Source organism: Chlorocebus sabaeus, chromosome 21 (genome assembly GCF_047675955.1).
Source record: "Chlorocebus sabaeus isolate Y175 chromosome 21, mChlSab1.0.hap1, whole genome shotgun sequence".
NCBI classification, from domain to species: domain Eukaryota; kingdom Metazoa; phylum Chordata; class Mammalia; order Primates; family Cercopithecidae; genus Chlorocebus; species Chlorocebus sabaeus.
In genome coordinates, this window is record NC_132924.1 from 3,147,873 (window position 1) to 3,172,545 (window position 24,673).

The window sequence follows — 24,673 nt, forward strand, 5'->3', positions numbered from 1 at the left end:
GTAATCTCAGCACTTTGGGAGGCCAAGGCAGGTAGATCACGAGGTCAGGAGTTCAAGATCAGCCTGGCCAAGATGGTGAAAGTCCATCTTACTAAAAATACAAAAATTAGCCGGGTGTGGTGGTGCACGCCTGTAGTCCCAGCTACTCAGGAGGCTGAGGCAGAAGAATTGCTTGAACCCAGGAGGCAGTGGTTTCAGTGAGCTGAGATGACACCACTATACTCCAGCCTCTCGAGAGAGAGACTGTCTCGAAAAAATAGTAATAACAAAACAAAAAAATAAATTTGGTATGAGACCTTCATGCTGGTATGGACCCATGATTGTACCTGTGGACCTAAGAGCAAGTAGAAGAGTTAACATTCCTTCAATTGGCTGGGTTCAGATATGAGAGTTCTCACCTACCTATGAGCTGGGTAAATGAATCATCATCTCAACTGCAGCAGGACGTTGATATATGACAATCATAATTTCAACTGTAGACCTCATACATGTGTGTAGTTTAGAACCTCACAAGTGGGCTCTTTCAATGTGTGAGGGTGACAATCCTAACAGTTGGCAGGGTGTGCATAGAAAAAACAATCTCACCTGTGTGCTGGGCCCTGTAATTACACTATCTGTAACACTTGAGGGCTTTATAAGGTATGTGAGTGAGTGGTAATTCTTTATGACCTTCATACAAAGAGGAGACCCAGAATTTTACCTATTACCCTAAGCCTAGCTCCAAGAGACAGTATCTCTCCTATTGGCTGACTCAAGTTACAATAGTTACTATTGCACCTTGATCTGGATCATAAAATATATCACAATATTCCCTGAGGGCAGGCACCAGGCAAGAGAGTCACATCACCTAGGTGCTCGGCCAGATATGCTACAATCCCTTCCTGAAAGCAGGGTACAAGCAGCAGAGTCAAATTATAAAAGTGCTGGGCCCAGCAATATGTCTCAATACCTTCTGTGGGCAGTGCCAAAGCAGGAGGATAGTCATATTACCAAGGTGCTGGGTCCAGTAATATGTCACAATCTCATTTGCAAGCTGGACTCAGGCAGGAAAGTCAAATCACTCAGGTGCTGAGCAGAGGTGTATGTTAAAATCACACCTGCAGGAGGTCCAGGGACGAGACTACCAATCTCACTCCTTTCCTGGTTCTTAGTATGAGAGTCACTGCTCACTGTAGGTTGGGTACAAGTGAAGTAAGAAATTAAGAAAATAACAAAATAATAGCATAAGTAATAATGGTAAAGATTATAGTAATAGACAAATAATAATAGCTCATAGAATGAACTGTTGTATTAACCAAGGCTGAAAAAAATTTACATAGCCCCCCACAAAGTTAAAGTTTAAAAAAAATATTAACTGCCTGTCCCAAAAAACATTAACCATATGTACGCTCCACATATTTTGTAGGGTCTATAGGCTCGTTCCTTTCTTAGCTGCAAGGTCACAAAACAAATAAGCATAAGCTACAAACCAAGTTTTCCCAAAGATGTAAGACATGCTGCAAAAATATCACAGCAGCCTTTGTTCTTGCTTCTGTAAGCCTGCTTCCTGCTTCACATAGTGCCCGCCTCAAAATACTTAAAAGCAACTGAGTTCTTTGTTCGGGGCTCAGACTTTCAGGACACATGTCCACTGAGCCAGTACACACCTTAAACACTTCCTGCCCTTCATTCGATCTCTCCGGTTCCTTAATTTCCCACAACATAAGTACACAAGTCACAATCTCAGATATGTGTTTGGGAGCCTAAATTTCTCCTGCAGACTTTGTCTCCTCCATGGATTCACGACATCACGGGTGTGCTAAATCTTGGTCTGAAAGTCAGCAACCCACCTGTGGGCTGAATCCACGTATGAGATTCAGCTACGTATGCAGTCAATTTTCCAACTTTCGACTGACTTTGGGTGTGAGATTCAGAATCTCAACAGTGGACTGTGTTCATGTAGAATGGCAACAATCTTTACTGTCTGTTGAATGTACATCTAAATGTCACAATGTCACCTGTGTGCTGAGCTCAGCACTCAGCACTATTCAAGTGTTTCATACAGTATGCATGAGTCACAGTCTTCTTTGCAACCTTTGTGATGATATAGACAAATAATCATACCAATGGTTCTAAGCCTGGATATGCAAGTAAATATGTCTCCAATTGGATAGATCTAGATTGGAGAGTCCTCACCTGCCTGTGTGCTGGGTTTAGAAGTGAGTCACCATTGGCCGGGCGCCTGTAATCCCAGCACTTTGGGAGGCAGAGGCGGGTGGATCACAAAGTCAGGAGTTCGAGACCAGCCTGGCCAACGTGGTGAAACGCCATCTCTACTAAAAATACAAAAATTAGCCAGGTGTGGTGACGCGCGCCTGTAGTCCCAGCTACTCGGGAGGCTGAGTCAGGAGAATGGCGTGAACCCAGGAGGCAGTGCTTACAGTGAGCGGAGATCATGCCATTACACTCCAGCCTGGGCAACACAGCGAGACTCCATCTCAAAAAAAAAAAAAGAAAAAGAAAAAGAAATGAGTCACCATCCCCAGTCAGGCGCGGTGGCTCACGCTGTAATCCCAGCACTTTGGGAGGCCGAGGTGGGTGGATCACGAGGTCAGGAGATGGAGACCATCTTGGCCAACATAGTGAAACCCCGTCTCTACTAAAACACAAAAAATTAGCTGGGGGTGGTGGCACGTGCCTGTAATCCTAGCTACTTTGGAGGCTGAGGCAGGGGAATTGCGAGACTCTGTCTCAAAAGAAAAGAGAAAAGGAAGAAATGAGTCACCATCCCAATGCAGTCTTCAGTTAAAATTGTTACTGTCTTGTGGCTGGATGTTCACATGTGACACTCACATTTCCAACTCTGGACTGCATCTATATTTTAGATTTGGGACCTCTCCAGTGGGTTTCATCAATGTGTTAGGGTGAGAATCCCAGGGGTTGCTGTGCATGTGAGAAGCACAATTTCATCTGTGCTTTGCACCTTTTGATGACACTGTGTGGACTACCGGAGGGCTTTCTATTATATGCAAGACAGTGGTAATCCTCTATGACCTTTGTGTGAAGAAGAGATTCAGAATGCTACCCAGTTTTTAAAGCCTACTTATGAAAGACAGTATCTCCTCTATTTGCCGGTTTGAGGTATGAGAGTCCTCATCACACCTATCAAGTTTGCCAAGGTATATTCAAAATCCCAACTGTCCACGGAGAGCCAACAGAAGAGTCACATCACCTCAGTGATAGGCCAGGGATATGTCACAATCTTTCCAGAGGGCAGGGGTGAGGAAGGAGGGGTCACATTACCTGGGTGCTCAACCAGGGATATGTTACAATTTCCTCCTGAAAGCAAGTCACATGAAGCAGAGTCCCATCACATGAAGCAGAGTCCCATCACATGAAGCAGAGTCCCATCACATGAAGCAGAGTCCCATCACCAGTGTGATTGGCTCAGGAGTATGTCACAATGCTCTCTGTTGGCAAGTCACAAGCAGGAGTGACACATACCTGGTTGCTGAGCCCAGTGATATGTGACAATCTTCCTTTTGGGCAGAGTGAAGGTAGAAAAGAAGAGTCACATCTCCCAGATGATTGATGCAAAATTATGTCACAGGGCAACTGTGAGCCAGGCCCAGGCAAGAGCCTCCAACTGCCTAGGTGTTAAGCTCAGCAGTATGTCACACTACCAAAAATTCTAAGTCCCAATCATAAGAGGAGAGTCACATCACCTAGGTGCTGGGTTCAGTGAAATGTCACAATCCCTTTTGGCAGGACAAAAGCAAAGAGTCACATCATGTAGGTGATGAATAGAAAGATATATTATAACCCTGAGGGCAAATGGGGCTGTGCTGGAGGGCAAAATCACCTAGGTGCTGGACCCAGAAATATGTCACAGTACACAATATATGCACGGCCCATGCAGAATAGGAGAGTCATATTACCTAGGTGCTAGATATAGGCATATATCATAATATACCCTGAGTGAAGGGCCAGAAAATAGAGTCACATCACCTAGGTGATGGGCCCAGAGATATGTCACAATGCCCATTGTGGATAGGGCTCAGAAAAAAAGAGGAGAGTCACATAACCTAAGGGCTCAGCCCAGCTGTATTTCACAATCACCTCCATGGGCAAGGGTCAGGAAAAAAAAAATTGTATCATTTAGGTGATGGGCTCAAAAATATGTCATAATTACTTCTTTGGGAAGAAATCAGAATAATTACATTTGTGTGCTGGTTCAGGCAATAAGTCACTCTCCATCTCTGGTCATGGCTCAGGCAGGAGAAGAGTCAAATCACCTAGGTGCTGGGCCCAAAGATATGTCAAAATCTCTTTTATTAAAAAAACTCAGATAAGAGTACAGTCACATCAAATAGTTGATGGGCCCAGAGATATGTCACGATGTCTTCTGTGGGTAGGTTTTAGTAGGAAGACTTAACATAACCTTGGTTCTGGGCCCAGCAGTATGTTATAATGTCTTCTGAGAGCAAGGCCAAGTCAAAAAAGTAATGCCACCTTGAAGTTGGGCCCAGCATTATGTTACAATCTTTTCTACAGGCAGAACCTAAGAAGACAAAACTTACATTAGCTAGGTGCTGGACTTAGCAATACATCAAAATCCCCCCTGTGAGCAGAGACCTGGCAAGAAGAGAGTCAAATCACCAGAATGATGAGTGCAGAGATATTTCACAATGCCCCCTGGACTTAAGGCAGGACTCAAGCAGGAGGGTTACATCACCTGGGTGTTGGACCCAGCAATATGTCACAATAATCCATGTGGGCAGGGCACAGACAGGAGAGTCACAGAACCTGGGTGCAGAGATTAGTGATATGTTACAGTGTGTTTTGGGGGCAGCCCCAAAGCAGGGGAGTAGGCTCACATCACCTGGGTGCAAGTCCCAGCAACATGTCACAAAGCCCCCTATCGGCAGCACCAAGGCAGACAAATGGAGTCACATTACTTAAATGCTAGGTCCAGTGATGTCACAGTCCCATCTGTTGTCTGGTCCCAGGCAGAAGAGTCAAATCAGGTGATGGGCAGAGGCATATGTCACAGTTGCATCTGCACAAAGGTCCACAGATGAGATTAACACTCCCAGACACATCCCAGTTTTCAATATGAGAGTAAACACCACCTGTATGTTGAGACTAAGTACAGGAGTCACAGTTTCAGTGGTGAACTGCTTCTGTAAATTAGTGCCTCAATTTTTTTGTGCAGACTGTTTTAGTGGACTCACAGGCTCACAAGTGTGCTGAATGTTGGTCTCTGGGACACCAACCCACCTATGGATAAAATCCATGCACGAGAGTCAATTTTCCAACTTCTGACTCTTTCTGGGTGTCAGATTCCAAACCTCAACAGGGGGCTGCATTCATGTGTGGGGATAACAATCTTTACTGTTGGCTGGGTGTGCATACAAGTGTCACAATGTTGCCTCTGTGTGGGGCCATGTTAAGACACCATCTGTATTATCTGAGGGTTTTATATGGTATGCATGAGAGTTGGAAATCCACTGAGACCTTCTTGCTGGTATAGACCCATGTTTGAACCTGTAGCACTAAGCCCAAGTATGACAGTCAACATCTCTCCAAATGGTTGGGTCCAGATATGAGAGGCCTTGCCTGCCCCTATGATCTAGAAATGAGTCACCATCCCAACTTTAGCCAGATGATTACATATGACATCACTATTCCAACTATGGACTGTGCCCAGGTGTGAGATTAAGGACCTCACCAGTGGGTTCTTTCCATGTTTAAAGGGTGACAATCCTAGCACTTGGTGGAGAGTGCATACAAAAACCACAGTCTCATATTTTTGCTGGGCTCTGTGATAACATTCTCCGAACCAAATGAAGGTTTTATACAACATGCAAAAGAATGGTAATCCTCTATGACCTTAGTATAGAGAGAAGACCCAGAATCTTACCCATTTCCTTAAGGTTACCTAACATACATGGTATCACTCTTATTGGCTGGCTCAAGATACGACAGTCCTCATTGCATATGTGAGCTGGGCTAAGATGTGTTTCACAATCCCATCCGTGAGCATGGAGCAAGCAGAGAGACACATCGACTGCCTCTCTGCCAGGGATATGTCACAATCTTCCATGAAAGCATGGACCCAGCTGGAGAGTCCCATCACCCAGGTGCCTGGCCAAAGATATGTTACGATACCCTTCTGAGAGCAGGGAACTGGCAAAAGAGTCAAATCCCCTGGGCACTGGGCCCAGCAATATATTCCAGTGCTCCCTGTGGGCAAGGCCAAATGAGAAGAGACACATCACCTGGTTTGCTGGGCCCTGTGATATATTGCAATTTTCCATTTGGGCAGGGTGCAAGAAAAAGAGGGAAATCACAGCCCCAAAGTGAAAGATGCAGACATATGTCACAAGGGCTACTGTAGACAGGGCCCAGAAAAGTCTCTCATCCCTTGGGTGTTGAGCTCAGCAGTACGTCACAATACCCAAAATATGCAGGCTCCAGGCAAAAAAAAGAAAAAAAAAGCACCAAGGTGCTGGATCCAGTGCTATGTCACAATTCTCTTTTTGGTTAGGGTCCAGGCAAATAAAGACAGTCACTTTGCCTAGGTGATAAATAAAAGGATATGTCATAACACCCCTTTGGGCAGGGCCCATATAGAAGAATCTTATTACCTAGCTGCTAGACTCAGCAATACATCACAATTTCACTCTGAGCAGAGCACTAGCAATAGAGGAGAGACACACCACTTAGGTGGTAGGTCAAAAGATATTTTACTATCTTTCTTTTGGGCAAAGCCCACATCAGAGAGGAGACTTCTCATCAAATACTTGATGAACGCAGAGATATGTCACAAACCCCTAAGAATAAAACCCAGGCAGAAAAGCCACATCACCTGGGTGCTGGGTTCAGCAATACGTCACAACCAGGCAGGAAAGTCACAATTACTTGGATGCTAGGTCCAGCAATATGTCACAATGTCCCTTGTGGACTAGGCCCAGGCAGGAGAAGAGTCACATCACCTAGGTACTGGACCAGGTAATTATGTCACAATCCTCCCAGAAAGCAGGGCAAAACAGGACAGTCAAATCACTTAGTTGCTGGGTCCAGTAATATATTGTAATATCTCCTGAGGGCAAGGCCCAGGCAGAAGAGGAGTTACATCATGTAGGTACTGGGTCCCACCATATGTCACATCTATTCTGTGGGCAGAATATAGGAAAAATGGAAGAGTCACATCAAAGGGGTGCTGGGCCAGTAATAGTTCCAAATCTCTTCTGTGAGCAAAAACAAGGCAAAAAAGAGAATCACATCACCTGAGTGATAGGCATAGAGATAAGTCACAATGCCCCCTGTAGGCAGGTCTCAAAGAAGAGAGTTACATCCCCTGGGTGATAGACTTACCAATCTGTCACAATGCCTCTGTGGACAGGGTCCTTGCACGAAAGTCGCATTACCTGAACGTTGAACCCAGCGATATATCCCAGGCAAGACAGGAGAGTTAAATCACTTTGGTTGGCCGGGCGTGGTGGCTCACGCCTGTAATCCCAGCACTTTGGGAGGCCGAGGCAGGGAGGCCTATCCCATCACTCTAAGATGGGAGTTCGAGATCAGCCTGGAAAACACGGCAAAACCCCATCTCTACTAAAAATACAAAACATTAGCCAGGCATGGTGATGGGCACCTGTAATCCCAGCTACTCAGGAGACTGAGACAGGAGAATTACTTGAACCTGGGAGGCAAAGGTGGCAGTGAGTTGAGATTGCACCACTGCACTCCAGCCTGGGCAACAAAGGGACACTACATTAAAAAACAAAAAACACACACACACACACACTTAGGTGTTGCATCTAGATGCATGTCACAATGTTACCAGTAGACAGGGTTTTTTTTTTTTAAAAAAAAAAAAAAGGCCCACCTGGCAATGCCCACAGAGCAGACAGAAGGCTTGTACAATGGCTTCCTGGAGCAGCTGCATAAGATATACAGGCAAGTTTGGGGCCCACATGCAGGTGCACATTCAGAATCCAGGGCCTGTGACCATAGACCTGGAATCATCAGCTCCCCGTGCTGCTACCTCTGACCCAAAGCAGCTGTCAAAGCTTGAAAAAGAGCAGCAGAGAAAAGAGCAGAGCTAAGGTACCTTCTGAATCAAGCCAGGAGAGAAACACACCCCAAAAAGAAAACTGCAGTGCCAGTAGCAGGGCTGAGGGCAGTCGGGCCTAGGGCAACATGTCCTCTGAACAAGAGCCATAGGTTTGGGAGGCAGAGTTCAGTGTGTTATCACCGGGCAGAATTGGATCTTGAAAAATTCAAGATGGTAAGTACCCACACTGCTTTAAGAATTTGGAACTGAAACATAAAGAGGAAGATAGAAGTAAGAAGTTGGGAACCCGAATAGCTCTGCAAAAAGCAGCAAAAGACCATTTTACCATTTTCTGTTGTTGCTGTGGTGGAATAAGGCATGGACACTGCCAGTGTTGGGGAGTCCCTGTGGTAGAAGGAGTACACTCATGCCTCCCCCACAGAAAGGCCGTATTGGTTTCTGCTGCATCTTGGCTTGCTTTTGGAACAGGCTGGCCCAACATCATTTGTCATCAAACCCATTGTAGTTTATTCTGCTTGTCCATGGGGTAGTCTCCAACAGACTCACACTGTCCATGTTCTTTCTATCAGGGCCTGTGTTAAGGTGTGAAGATAGCAATCATCAATAGGCTGGGCTCTGTGGCTCACGCCTGTAATCCCAGCACTTTGGGAGGCCAAGGCGGGCAGATCACCTGAGGTCAGGAGTTTGAGACCAGCCTGGCCAACATGGTGAAACTCCGTCTCTATTAAATACAAAAATTAGCCAGGCTGTGGTGGTGGGTGCCTGTAATCCCAGCTACTCAGAAGGCTGAGGTGTGAGATCTGCTTGAGCCCAGGAGGCGGAGGTTGCAGTGAGCTGAGATCCTGCCACGGCACTCCAGCCTGGACGACAGAGGGAGACCCTGTCTCAAACAAACAAAGAAAAAGACAGCAATCATCAGTGATAATGTATTGTGAGACCTTTGTATCTTGTAAATTCTTTTTTAAAAAATAAATAATAATTAGACCCTAAATCTCAACAAACCACAAAAAAAGGAAAAGTGATATTAATCTGATTGTCAGCTCAGCATTATGTCACAATGAGCTTAGAAAATAAGATCCAGGCAGAAGAGTCACATCACGTAGGGGGCTGACATCAGCAATCTGTCACAATCATTCCTGTGGCCAGGGCCCATGCAGGAGAGTTGTATTACCTGCATGCTGGGCCCAGTGACAGATCACAATTCCTTCTGTGGAAAGAAGCCAAGCGGTAGAGGAGAGTGACATCACACAGGTATTGGGTCAAGCAAATTCTCACAATACTCCCTGAGGAGGTCCCAGGTAGGAGGGTCACCTCATCCAGGTGAGAAAAGCAGAGATATGTCACAATGCCTTCTGTTTATAGGGCTTAAATCAAGGCAGAGAGTCACATAACTTAGAAGCTGGGTTCAGCAATATGTTACAATTGCTTTATGGGGCAGGGTCTAGGCATGAGAAAAGGGTCACACCATTTAGGTGCTTGATCAAGCAGTATGTCACAATCCCCATCATGGACAGGGCCTAGGCAGAGAAGGAGAGTCACATCAACTAGGTGATGGTCCCAGAAACATGTCACAATGAGCCCTGTGAGCAGAGCCCAGGTCAGAGAAGAGTCATATCAAACAGTTAATGGGCCCAGAGATATGTTACAATGCCCTATGTGGGTAGGGTCCAGAGAGGATACTTACATTCCCTTGAAGCTGGGACCACCAACATATCACAATGCCTTCTGGGGGCAGTGCCAAGGCAAAAGAGTAATATCACCGTGGTGCTGCAACCAGCAATATGTCACAATCTTCTCTGCAGGCAGAATCTAGGAAGAAAAAAAGAGTCACATCAGCTAGGTGCTGAGCTCAGTGATATGTCACAATCACCTTTTAGAACACGGAATTGTCAGAAGAGAGTTACATCACCTTGGTGATGTTTGCAGAGGTGTGTCACAATGCCCTCTGCAGGCTGGGGCAAGGCAAAAGAGTTAAATCACCTGGGTTTTGGAGTCAGCAATATGTCACAATGGCCACTATGAGCAGGGCCCAGGAGTGGAGAGTTACATAATGTGGGTTATAGGTGTGGAGCCCAGTGATACGTCACAATGCCCCCTATAAGCAGTGCCAAGGCAGGAGGACAGAGTGATATCACCTGAGTTTAAGGACAAGCAATATATCATATGCCCCCTTTAGACAGTGCCAAGGCAGGAGAAGAGAGTCACATTACCTAGTTGTGGGGTCTAGTGACATGTCACAATCCCATAGGTGGGCTGTCTGAGGCAGAAAAGTCAAATAAGTCAAAGGCTGGGCAGAGGTTTATTTCTCAGTCACACCTGCAGGGAAGTCCAGGGATAAAATGAACAATCCTGTACATTTCCCAGTTATAGGTATGAGAGGTAACACTTCCTGTATGTTGGGTCTCAGTATATGACTCACAATCTCAACAGTGGACTGGAACCAAGCATGACAGCCTCAGTCCCTCTTGCAGACTGTGTACCCTTAGTGAAGTCACAGCCTCACAGCTGTGCTGAATCTTGGTCTGAGAGTCACCAACCCACCTGTGGACCGGATTCACCTATGAGAGGCAATTTTCCAACTTTTGACAACTTCCTCATGTGAGATACAGAGCCTCAGTGGTGGACTGTGTTACTGTTAAAGAATGACAATCTTTACTGTCATCTGGGTGTGCAACAGTCACAATATCACCTCTGTGCCATATTTCATTCGGTGTCAACATTTAGCATAAAAATTATAAAACTATAAACCCAGCTCAAGGTAGAATAATCTTTTTGTGATTTTTAATAAATGAGACATTTAATATGGTGTATTAAAAAAGCTACACATTTTGAGTTATCAACAAAATGTCCATGTATTTAACTTAAAGGTTTTTACATAAACACCTAATGTTCTCAAGCTTTAAAATGGTTAACAAATAATGTTAAATTACCTTTGTGTAGTATCTCAGCTTTCAGAAGTAGTCTAAATAAATGGCTAAAAATGAAAACATTGGGTACATAGATAAGATACAAAGTAGTATTTTGAAAATCTATTTCGAAATTGTGGAATGGTCCTCATCTATGAAATGCTCACATCTGATGGGCAGTTCAAACATTTTTGCTCCATAGGTTTATATTAAATGTGCCAAAAACATGGGTTCTCATTGAAAAATGAATAATTTTGTCTAATTCAAGAGTTATCTAAAAGTTAACTCAAATTACGAATTTAAAAAGATTATTGTATTCATGCAATTCTCTGTATTGCCTGAAAAATCCTTGTGCTGTTAAGTTCCAGGGATTCAACTCTTGGGTCTAAAAAGTGCACATAATTATTTCACATATATATATAAACCCATATGTATACATACATATATACATATACATGTATACACACACACACATATATACATATAGACATACATACACATATATACATATATTTGCATATATATACATATTCACACATATATACACATTCATACATACACATATACATATTTATACATATGTACGTCTGTGTGTGTATATATATATAATTTGAGACAGTCTCACTCTGTCACCCAGGCTGGAGTCCAGTGGCGTGATCTCAGCTCACTGCAACTTCTGCCTCCCTAGTAGCTGGGACTATAGGCATGTGCCACCATGCCCAGTTAATTTTTGCATTTTTAATAGAGACAAGGTTTCACCATGTTGGCCAGGCTCATCTCAAACTCCTGACATCAGGTAATTCACCCTCCTCGGCCTCCCAAAGTCCTGGGAATTACAGGCATGAGCCACCGAGCTCAGCCTAATTTTGTATTTTTAGTATAGATGGGGTTTCACCATGTTGGCCAGGCTGGTCTCGAACTCCTGACCTCAAGTGATCCGCCCACCTCAGCCTCTCAAAGTGCTGGAATTACAGGCACGAGCCACCACACCTGGCCAGTTCTATTTCTTTAAGCCTATACATTTGCACTTGTTGAAAGTATTTGAACATACAATTATACAGCTTCATGCTTTCACTGAGTCTTCATAATGTAGCACTTTAATGATGTAAGCAAGCCAGGAGCTTTGAGCTTTCTGTGCCAGGTAAGGATGCTAAGCCCAGAGAGAAAGAGGCCAAGGCTAGGGTTTGGGGACAGGCAGAACCTGGGTTCATCTGGGTCATGGAGGTTTGCTTGAAGCAGGAATAGGCAGGATTCAGTCAAAATGGTGACTATTAAAAAGTCAAGAAATAAAAGATGCTGGTGAGGCTGTAGAGAAATAGGAATGCTTTTACACTATTGGTGGGAGTGTAAATTAGTTCAACCATTGTGGAAGACAGTGTGATGATTCCTCAAGGATCTAGAACCAGAAATACCATTTGACCCAGCAATCCCATTACTGGATATATACTCAAAAGGAATATAAATGATTCTAATATAAAGATACATGCACATGTATGTTTATTGCAGCACTATTTACAATAGCAAAGACATGGAACCAACCCAATGCCCATCAATGATAGACTGGCGGCCAGGCGCGGTGGCTCAAGCCTGTAATCCCAGCACTGTGGGAGGCCGAGACGGGCGGATCACGAGGTCAGGAGATCGAGACCATCCTGGCTAACCCGGTGAAACCCCGTCTCTACTAAAAAAAATACAAAAAACTAGCCGGGCGAGGTGGCAGGCGCCTGTAGTCCCAGCTACTGGGGGGGCTGAGGCAGGAGAATGGTGTGAACCCGGGAGGCGGAGCTTGCAGTGAGCTGAGATCTGGCCACTGCACTCCAGCCTGGGCGACACAGCGAGACTCCGTCTCAAAAAAAAAAAAAAAAAAAAAAAATAGACTGGATAAAGAAAATGATACATATACACCATAGAATACTATGTAGCCATAAAAATGAGCTCATGTTTGTTTTTTGCAGGGACATGGATGAATCTGGAAGCCATCATCCTCAGCAAACAAAACACTGCATGTTCTTACTCATAAGTGGGAGTTGAATAGTGAGAACACATGGACACAGGGAGGAGAACGACAAACACCAGAGCCTGTCAGGGGAGTCAGGGGCAATGAGAGGAAGAGCATTAGGACAAATACCTAAGGCATGTAGGGCTTAAAACCTAGTTGATGGGTTGATCAGTGCACCAAAGCACCATGGCACATGTATACCTATGTAACAAACCTGCACATTCTGCACATGTATCCAGGAACTTAAAGTAAAATAAGATTTAAAACAAAAAGAAAATGCACTAAGGCCACGAGAAACATCTACTGCCAGGTCAAGGCTGACCACTCTAATTCTGGTGAACACAGAACTAAAGATAAAGTAGCTTCAGCTTAAAATCTCTCCAACAAGCTTTTGACAACTTCCTCATGTGAGATTCAGAGCCTCAGTGGTGGGCTGTGTTACTGTTAAATTTGAAAGTGCCAGAAATTTTTCTTTACAGCTTTCATCAATTTATGCTATTTTTTTGAAAATGTGACATAGGAATACCATATCATATTTATGTGGGATTTTTTGGCTGGAAAAGTGAACCTTTGGGGTAAAAAAGAAAAGCCAAGAGCAGTTACTTTGACTATGATATTAAAAGCACATTTCAGTTTATTTTGGAAGTTTTACTCTACGGATTTAGATACAGCAATAAAAATGTAGATAGACTAAAAATACCAACACACAGGGTTATATAAATGTCTATTATGTCCTGTAATAAAGCCTTGAAATAAAACTGAGTCAGATGTGAATTCTCTACTCATCCCAGCCACTCAGTACTTGTAAATCCAACCAGCTAATTAGCTCAGGTCAGTTGGTTTTTCTTTGAGTGGGGGTGGAGGACGGGGAAGGGAACGGAGTCTCCCTCTGTCTCCAAGGCTAGAGTGCAGTGGTGTGATCTCAGCTCACTACAACCTCCACTTCCCGGGTTCAAGCGATTCTCCTGCCTCAGCCTCCTGAGTAGCTGGGATTACAGGCATGGGCCACCACACCTGACTAATTTTTGTATTTTTAGTAGAGATGGGGTTTCACCACGTTGGCCAGCTGGTCTCAAACTCCTGACATCAGGTGATCCACCCGCCTAGGCCTCACAAAGCACTGGAATTACAGGAGTGAGCCACCGCGCCCGGCCAGGACAGTTTTTTTTAAATTAGCAAATTATCTCAGCCCAGGTAATTCCAATCAGCAAATTATAAAATTTAATTACAAATTATAATTTATAAAAATTATAAATTATAAAAATAGGTTCTTTCAGGCGGGGCGAGGGGGCTCATGCCTGTAATCCCAGCACTTTGGGGGGCCGAGGTGGGCAGATCACGAGGTCGGGAGGTCAAGACCAGACTAGCCAAAGTGCACAACCCCGTCTCTACTAAAAAAAAAAAAAAAAAAAAAAAAAAAAAAAAAAATTAGCTGGGTGTGGTGGCGGGCACCTGTAATCCCAGGGACTCAAGAGGCTGAGGCAGGAGCATGGCTTGAACCCAGGAAGCAGAGGTTGCAGTGAGCTGAAACCGCACCATTGCCCTCCAGCCTGGGTGACAGAACGAGACTCAGTCTCAAAAAAAACAAAAAATTAGGTTCTTTCCCCCCACCCCCCCCCCAGAGCAGGAGTGGGCAAGAAGGAAAGTGCACTTGGGAGAAACCCAAGTAGGCACCTGACCTTTTTTTTGTTGTTGTTGTTTTCTTGAGACAGTCTCGCTCTGTCACCCAGGCGGAGTGCAGTGGCCGGATCTCGGCTTCACTGCAAGCTCCGCCTCCCGGGTTCACGCCATTCTCCTGCCTCAGCCTCCCGAGTAGCTGGGACTACAGGCGCCCGCCACCTCGCCCGGCTAGTTTTTTTGTATTTTTGTAGTAGAGACGGGGTTTCACTGTGTTAGCCAGGATGGTCTCGATCTCCTGACCTCGTGATCCACCCGTCTCGGCCTCCCAAAGTGCTGGGATTACAGGCGTGAGCCACTGCGCCCAGCACCTGACTTTTAAAGGGAGTAAAATTAGGTGACTTCAACTAGCCAGTTACCTCAGCCCAGGTGTATCCATTAGCCAATTAGCTCACCTTAGATGATTTCTATCAGCCAATCAGCTTAGCCTAGGTGGGTACATCGTCAATTATTTAAATAGGAACTGCAGATTCCTCAACTCAGACCCCAAATGCTAGATGTGAATAGCACATTCACACACCTAGAAAGAAAGCAGGACCCTGAAGTGTTAACCTGGACATAAAGCAATATATTTCTATACTGGCAGCTTCCTTTCTAGACCTTGCCCTTGAAGGTGAACTTTGCTTATGTTTTATACAAACAACATTGTATGGCTGTGTTTCATTCGGGGATGCTATTGTGCCATAGAGTAGAACAGCAAGTGTACATCTGCATTTTTAGTATATAGTTGGGTATTGAAAATGTCTTTTGGAAACATGCTTTGTATACATAAATATTTATATAAACATACCCACATAATACTGTTTGTGTTTATCTACCTAAATACGTCTATATGCAGATATATTCGATGTAATTTTGTAACCATATTTATACAGAATAAAGATATAGGTGGTAGAAGTATTTGATAGGTATTGATACTGAAATTAATTTTAAAAACTTTCATGCAGGTATAAACTTCTATACCCTAAAAACTATATCTACAACAGTACAACATCCTGTTGCATTTAATATATATAAAGGAAGCATTGGTCCATTTTGCTCAATTATGTGAGACTAAAATTGAAAATAAAAGGTCGTGGGAATCATTCATTGCCAGGTCAAGGTTGACTCTTCTTTTTCTGGTAAAAATGGGCTCGCCTATGAACCAGCCTGAGCATAAAGGCACTCACCCAAATTTGAGAATGCTTATTTCTTCTTATAGCTTCCGTCAAGATAGGGGCTAATTTGTTTCTATGAGTGTGGGATGTAAAAGTACACTTTTGTATTTACATCTTTGTGGCTAGAGTAGGGTCTTTATGGTAAAGAAAAGAAAGTCTAAGTCTGTTTTCAGAAGATACACTTTGTTACTAAAAGTAAAATTATGGTATATGGTACCTGACCACTATTTTTTTTCCTGAGACACAGTCTCACTCTGTCACCCAGGCTAGAGTACAGTGGCATGATCTCGACTCACTGCAACCTTCGCCTCCCAAGTTCAAGCGATTCTCCTGCCTCAGCCTCCCAAGTAGCTGGGATCACAGGTGTGCACCACCATGCTCAGCTAATTTTTATATTTTTAGTAGAGATAGGGTTTCACCATGTTGGCCAGGCTGGTCTCGAACTCCTGACCTGAGTTTATCCACCTGCCTCCACCTCTCAAAGTGCTGGGATTACAGGCGTGAGCCATGGTGCCCAGCCTACCTTACCACATTTCTACCAGGTAATAGTGAACGTGTGCTGAAGTGTCAAAGGTGGATTTTATTAAGCAGGTCAGAGCTTGTTTGTGAGAAAGTCTAGGCCCACTGTTGTTAGGCATCTCTGCTTATAGATGAATGGTTAGAACCACAAGCGGGCTCATTTAATGAAAAACTAAATTTAAAACACCTTGGAGCCAGTATCAGGGACATTTTCACATTAAAAAATGTGGTTTGGTGTTTGGCTTGGAATACATAAATCTTCACAAAGTGAATTGGCTGACTGGATTCACCTGGCCTGGAGGTAAAGGCTATGGAAAGAACCTCTGACCTAGTTATTCATGGGGGATTTTTAAATTTACATTTAAATATAAGATTGTGGATAAACAGAGACACACGGGCCGGGTGCTGGCTCACGCCTGTAATTCCAGCACTTTGGGAGGCCGAGGCGGGTGGATCACCTGAGGTCAGGGGTTCAAAACCAGCCCGACCAACATGGTGAAACCTTATCTCTATTTAAAATACAAAAATTGGCTAGGCGTGGTCGCGGGCGCCTATAATCCCAACTACTTGGGAGGCTGAGGCAGAAGAATCGCTTGAACCTGGGAGGTGGAGGTTGCAGTGAACCAAGATTGCACCATTGCACTTCAGCCTGAGCAGCAAGAGCGAAACTCCGTCTCAAAAAAATAATAATAATAATAAATAAAGACGTATACACACAAAATGTGTTTCATGGGTTTGTTTAGGTAATGCCCATATATGCATATGTTTGGTAATAAAGCCTCAGAAGTAGATCAGAGGTCATGTTTCTTCCCAACCAAGGCAGAACAAGTGAATTCAATAAGCCAACTTTAGGACAAATGAAGACAACTGATTTTCATATTTTTTGCTGGCTCTTTAAAGTTTACAGAACAAACAAAAAGCAGCCATGTCTGAATAAATGTGCATTGGGAAAACAACCTTTTCACATGTACTAATGCAGTGTTTATTAAGCAGGTGCCATGTGCTGAAGAGATTGTTATAGGGTACATTGCTGGAAATTACACATTATGCGATTTAATCCTCATAGCACCTTGGGAGCTGGTACTAAGTGTTAAAAATTCCTAGAATTCAGATAAAGGGCCCAGTATTTTTATGTTTTCTTTTGTTTCTGTCATTGATTTTTAAAATAATGTATAAAAGGTAAATATAGAAAGAGGGATACACAAGAGGTTAATGTAGTTTAGAAAAAGTTTAATTGTGTTTATATTTACTTTTTTGTGACTTGTGAAGCAACTACAGGATCTGCAGAAATAGAAAACAGGTCGCTAAATGGAATGTCTGCAAGTACTGGTTTTAATTTAAAAAATTTTTTTTTAATTATGACCCTAAAATAAATACTTTTTTAAAAATGTGTCTGCTTTTAGGTTTCAGGAAATTGTGAGCACTGGCTCTAGAAAGGCTGCAGGATTCACACTCTAATCTCTTCTAATGAGAGTTCTGTGAGGCAAGACTCCAGGGTGGGGCCAGACCTAAATAAGGCCTCCAAAAAGAGTAAATTTGAACAGGGCTGGGGGCAGGTAGTGGACTCTATGTGGAATTCTGCTCTCTGTGCCACAGAGGTATTCCCAGTTGTTTTCCCTAAGCTTACCTAAGAGAAACTTAAATCCCACAGTTTGTGTAATTTTAATGTTTTTAGGGTTTTCTAGGGTAATTTTATTAGAAGATAAATATGTATTCTTAGCAAGGTAAAATAAATAGAAATAACTCTTGTGTCCATAAATATCTCTTCAGGTGACAACTTCAGAAGTCACAACAACATAAAGTGGCCCAAGTAAAGTTTTTTTGCACACATCTATTCATTGTGCCAACCATATGATGCTGAATTTACCTATTTATTTAGTTGCAAGTCTAGACTAACAGTTTCTGAATGGTAAGGATGATGACTGCTTAATCTATTTTTCTAATGACCATATGAAGCAGAAGCAATTAGTTAATCTGTTTGAGTCTCCAGGTCTCCTCCTTGTTTTTGACCCAAATACCAGAAAACTGAGAAACTCTCATCTGGATACCAACCAAAAACATCTCTTGTATGAGGGGAAAAACAAACACAGGATGATTCATTTCTCCTACACTGAAACAGAAGCATAATTAACCACTCTTGTCTGCCTGACACAGTTCTGCCCTGGCATCCTCAAATGTCTCGAAGATGTCTAGGTGACAGTGAGAGGATTCCTAGTGACCCTGGGCTGATGGCCCAATGATAAGCCAGAAAGCAGAGACTCAAGGCTGATTTCTTTTTTTTTTTTTTTTTTTTTTTGAGACGGAGTTGGCGCGATCTCAGCTCACTGCAACCTCTGTCTCCCAGGTTCAAGTGATCCTCCTGTGTCAGCCTACTTGAGAAAAAGAAGTTAAAAGCATTCTTTAAAAAACTCAGATTAGATATAAGATTGATCAAGTTTACCAGAAAATATTCCCCTAAATGAAATTTCTTTCTAAACACTCAAAGTGCACAGCTACTCTCAGCATGAGAAACATGAGCGTTATGAAGAAATGGGGCATATTCTTACCAGAATGTAATGTGGTTTCTCTCCCATCTCTGGGGCTCTCATCTCCTAGCCATTGAATAGGGGATTTATATTGAAATATATCTGACCATTTCCATCAGCACTTTTTGATGAAGAATTGAAATATGACTGTTCATTTGGTGGCATATATTTGAGCTTGCAACATGGCTAACAAGGTATTATAGTTTTTGGGTGCCCACATCACCCTTGTCCTGTAACGGCAGCATTCCAATTTAGTGAAATGAAAGACACTAAAATCATGCTTACCTATAATTATGCCTTTGGATAAATTAATAAGCATGTGAGACTAATATCTACTGTAACAATTTGGTAGTGAATTTTCTTTGGATATTAGATGTAAATATCTAAGTATAAATAATTTGTATACTACCCATAATGTACATAAACATTTTTTAAGTTGTCTGTAACCATAATTCAATTAAAACCCTTTATATTTCAAAAGTATGAATAAAATATTAAAATGCCTAAGGGATCTATTCAAAGTAAATATTGTGGCTTTATATTTATACTATTATAGAAAATACTGTTTAATTTTTTTCTACAAACACTACACATAACTATTCTTATTGTTCTGAAGTAATAAACAGAAACCAAAGTACAACTACAGACTTCACTTTTCATACACTGAACCTTTTGCAGTGTAAGTACATCAGCCTGCAAATATTACATAATTACTTTGGATAATCAGTATTTTTTGTCAAAGGAACTGAGTATATTAAAGTGTATCATTCTGTACTGCTAAATTTAATCCTATCTTTGTGCTCAATTTTTGTGTGCCCTTGAAATGAGCTTTAATCTAAACAAATCTGTCTACTTTAAAAGACTAAAAATTTAAAAAAAAAACCTTTGTCAAAACAAAAACAAATCTGAGGTCCTCGATAAAGACAATCCTGAGTCAAAAATAATAACAAAAGGTTTCTACAGTGGTTACTAAGATTTACATATCTTTCAAAACAACAAAGAAAAAAATCTACATATAATCTGAATGCTTTAAGAAAAGAGAAATTGGCAAAATATCCTCTCTTATTTTTACAAAGGAGAATAAAGCCTCGTTTCTTTTTTTTGGGCAACAGAGTCTTGCTCTGTAGCCCAGGAAGGCGTGCAGTGGCCCAATCTTGGCTCACTGCAACCTCTGCCTCCCGGGGTTCAAGCAATTCCCCTGCCTCAGCTTACCGAGTAGCTGGGACTACAGGCGTGCGCCACCACGCCCAGCTAATTTTTGTAATTTAGTAGAGACGGGGTTTCACCCCTATTGGCCAGGCTGGTCTCAAACTCCTGACCTTGTCATCTGCCCGCCTCAGCCACCCAAAGTGCTGGGATTACAGGCATGAGCCACCACGCCCAGCCAAAGCCTCTTGTTTCTGATTTATATTTTCTCCTACAATAGCCAGGTCTCTAGACATATTATTGAACTCCAGGACATCTGAATTTTGCACACTGCAAGAATGTTTGTGGGGAAAAAAGCAGAAGAGAGAAAGGTGTTATTTTAAAATATATGGCTGCACATAACAAAGCAAGTTCTTTGAGATTTATGAAGAAACTTGGATTCTCACACAGTAACAAGGGACAACTAAAACACCCCAGAAACACTAATAGATCATTAAGGCAAGAATTTTACAAAGATATTAGGACCTAAACTCAACACTTGAACAAATAGTCCTAACAGACATCCACAAAACTCTCCTAAATAGACATCTACAGAAATGTAACTAAAAACAACGTAATATACATTATTCTCATCACCATGTAGCACATACTCTAAAATATTGACCACACAATCAGAAATAAAACAATCCTCAGCAAATCCAAACATCCCAAAATCATACCAGCAGCAGGACGGGCCACAGACAAAACCCCTCAGACATCGGGTTAAAGAAGGAAAAGGCTTATATTCGGCTGGAAGCGTCGGCAGACTTGCGTCTCAAGAACCGAGCTCCCCCCATGCAGTTTCTGGCCCTTTTTAAGGGCTTACAGCTCTAAAGGGTCTATGTGAAAAGCTTGTGATAGATTAAGCAAGCATGGGGTACGTGACCAGGTGGGGATGGTGAGCAGGAACAATGCTTCTTGAAGAACGTTTTTCTATACTATGTCTGAAATCTATAGATAACACATGTGGTTAGAGTGGGGGTTAATCTTTTTTTTTTTTTTTTGAGACAGAGTCTCACTCTGTCGCCCAGGCTGGAGTGCAATGGCACGATCTCGGCACACTGCAACCTCTGCCTCCCAGGTTCAAGCGATTCTCCTGTCTCGGCCTAACCTAGTAGCTGGGATTAGAGACCCGTGTCATCACGCCCAGCTAACTTTTGTATTTTAGTAGAGATGGGGTTTCACCATGTTGCCCAGGCTGGTCTTGAACTCCTGAGCTTAGACTGAGAATTCAAACTGCTTGGATTGCAGATGTGAGTCACTGAGCCACTGAGCAAATTCAAACATCCCAAAATCATACCAACCACACACTCAGATGACAGACTGATAAAAATGTAATTCAATACAAAGATAACCACTTGAAACCATATAATTACATGGAAATTAAATAAGCTGCACCTGAATGACGTTTGGGTAAATAATGAAATTAAGGCAGAAATCAAAACGTTATTTGATACAAATGAGAACTAAATACAACATACTAGAATCTCTGCAACACAGCTAAGGCAGTGTTAAGAGGAAAATGTATAGCACTAAATGCTCACATCAAAAAGTTAAAAAGCCCTCAACAATCTAACATAATAAAAGAATGAGAAGCAAGAGAAAACCAACCCCTAAGCCAGCAGAAGGCAAGAAATTACCAAAACTAGATCTGTACTAAAGGAGGTTTAGACATTAAAAAAAACTATACCAAAAAAATTCAAGAAATTCAGGAAGTAAATCTTTGAACAATTTAATAAGCTAGTAAACCACTAACTAGATTAATGAAGAAGGTTCAAATAAACATAATTAGAAATGACAAAAGGGACCTTATCACTGACCCCACTGAAATACAAATAACTATTGAAATCTACTATGAACATCTCTATGCACACAAACTAGAAAATATAAAAGAAACAAATAAATTTCTGAATATATCCTAACAAGACTGAACAACAACAAAAATTGAATCCCTGAATAGACCAATAACAAGCTCCAAAATTGAATTACTAATAACTAGCCAAGCAACCAAGAAAACCCCAGGACCAGAGAGTTTCACAGCTGAATTTTACCAGAGTACAAAAAAGGCACTCCTCCCCCAACATATTATATAAGAATAGCATCATTCTGATACCAAAACCTAGCAGAGCTAAAACAGAAAAAGAAAACTTCAGCCGGGCACGGTACCTCACACCTGTAATTCCAGCACTTTGGGAGGCCGACGCAGGTGGATCACAAGGTCAGGAGGTAGAGACTATCCTGGCTAACACAGCGAAACCTCATCTCTACTAAAAATACAAAAAAAATTGGCCGGGCATGGTGGCAGGTGCTTGTAGTCCCAGCTACTCGGGAGGCTGAGGCAGAAGAATGGTATGAACCCAGGAGGCGGAGGTTGCAGTGAGCCGAGATGGCACCACTGCACTCCAGCCTGGACGATGGAGCGAGACTCCATCCCAAAAAAAAAACAGAAAGAAAAGAAAACTTCAGGTCAATATTCTTGATGACTACTGATGCAAAAATCTTCAACAAAATACTGGCAAATTGAATCCAGCAGCACATCAAAAAGCTAATCCACTATAATCAATCAGGCTTTATCCCTGAGATATGAGGTTGATTCAACATTCACAAATTAATAAATATTCATCACATAAACAAAAATAAAGACAAAAACCACAAGAGTATCCCAGTAGATGCAGAAAAAGCTTTTAATAAAATTTAACATTCTCTTAGAAACCCTCAACAAACTAGGCATTGAAGGTACATACTTCAAAATAATGAGTTATCTATGATAAACCCAGAGCCAACATAATGAATGGACATAAGCCAGAAGCATTCCTCCATTAAAACTGGCACAAGACAAGAATGCCTTTCCTCACCACTCCTATGCCGAGGCAGGCAGATCACGAGGTTAGGAGTTCAAGACCAGCCTGGCCAATATGGTGAAACCCCATCTCTAATAACAATACAAAAACCATCCAGGTGTGGTAGCATGTCCCTGTAGTCCCAGACACTCGGTAGGCTGAGGTGGGAAAATCGTGTGAACCCAGGAGGCAGAGGTTGCAGTGAGCTGAGACCGTGCCACTGCATTCCAGCCTGGGTAACGGAGTGAGACTCCATCTCAAAAAAAAAAAAAAAAAAAAAAGTCCTGGACAGAGCAATCAGGCAAGAGACAAAAATAAAAGGCATCTAATCAGGAAAAGAGGAAGTTAAACTATTCCTGTTTTCAGACAACATGATTCTATATCTAGAAAATTCTATAGTCTCAGAAGAAGCGCTCTTTAAACTGAAACAACTGCAGCAAAATTTCAGGATACAAAACAAATGTACAGAAATCATTAGCATCCCTGTACATCAACACCATCCAAGCCAAAAGCCAAAAGCCAAAAGCCAAAAAAAAAAAAAAAAATCCCATTCACAATAGCCGCAAAAAGAATAAAATATCTAGGAATACAGCTACACAGCGAGGTGAAAGATCACTACCACAAAGACTGCAAAACACTGCTTAAAGAAGTCAGAAATGGGCTGGGCACAATGGCTCATGTCTATAATCCCAGCACTTTGGGAGGCCAAAGCAGGAAGATCACTTGAGGTCAGGAGTTCAAGACCAGCCTCGCCAACATGGCAAAATCCCATCTCTACTAAAAATACAAAAATCAGCTGGGTGTGGTGGTGGGCACCTGTAATCCCAGCTACTCTGGAGGCTGAGGCAGAAGAATCACTTGAACCTGGGAAGCAGAGGTTGCAGTGGGCCGAGATCACACCACTGCACTCTGGCTTGGGAGACAAAGTGGAAATCCTTCTTAAAAAAAAAAAAAAAGAAAGAAAGAAAGAAAAGAAAAAGAAAAACAAAGAAGTCAGAAATGACAAAAATAAAAAGTTATTTTGTACTCATGGATATAGAAGATTAACATAATTAAAATGGCCATACTGCCCAAAGAAATGTACAGAGCTAACGTTATTGTTACCAAACTACCAAAAACATGCTCAACAACAACAACAAAAACTAGTTAAAAATTCACATAGAACCAACAAAGAGCCCAAATAGCCAAGGTACTTCTAAGCAAAAAGAACAAAGCTGGAGGCATTATCCGATTTCAAACTATACTACAGAACTATAGTAATTAAAGCAGCATGGCACTAGTGCAAAAACAGACTCATAGGCCAATGCAACAGTATAGAGCCCAGAAATAATGCCACACATCTACAACCATCTGATCTTCAACAAAGCTGACAAGGGGAATGTGGGAAGAATTCCCTATTTAATAAAGAGTGCTGGAATAATTAGCTAACACTATGTAGAAAATTGAAACCAAATGCCTTTATTACACCATGTACCAAAATCAACTCAAGATAAATTAAGGACTTAAATGTGAAACTTAAAATTATAAAATACCCAGCCAGGTGCAATGGCTCACGCCTGTAATCCCAGCACTTTGGGAGGCCGGGGCGGGAGGATCGCAAGGTCAGGAGATTGAGACCATCGTGACTAACACGGTGAAACCCTGTCTCTACTAAAAATACAAAAATTAGCAGGTCATGGTGACGTACACCTGTGGTCCCAGCTGCTGGGGAGGCTGAGGCAGGAGAATGGCGTGAACCCGGGAGGAGGAGCTTGCAGTGAGCCGAGATCACCCCACTGCACTCCAGCCTGGGCGACAGAGTGA

The 24,673-nt window shown here is 42.4% G+C and overlaps 1 long non-coding RNA gene across 7 annotated transcripts in view; it reads right to left on the reverse strand.

The window, feature by feature from the left end:
* The window catches only part of LOC103226016 (uncharacterized), a 53,911-nt gene that overhangs the window by 19,298 nt on the left and 9,940 nt on the right, over positions 1 to 24,673 (reverse strand). Inside the window, exons 2-6 of one of the 7 annotated variants that reach the window (XR_012090156.1) lie at positions 9,747 to 9,871; positions 8,388 to 8,942; positions 7,874 to 8,057; positions 7,360 to 7,570; positions 304 to 4,785 (exon numbers count right to left, since the gene is read on the reverse strand). This is a non-coding gene — a long non-coding RNA (uncharacterized lncRNA). Of the gene's footprint in view, positions 1 to 303; positions 7,571 to 7,873; positions 8,058 to 8,387; positions 8,943 to 9,746; positions 9,872 to 24,673 lie in introns of those variants that run through there. The other 6 variants (XR_012090154.1, XR_012090157.1, XR_012090153.1 and 3 more) reach the window with 6 other exon arrangements.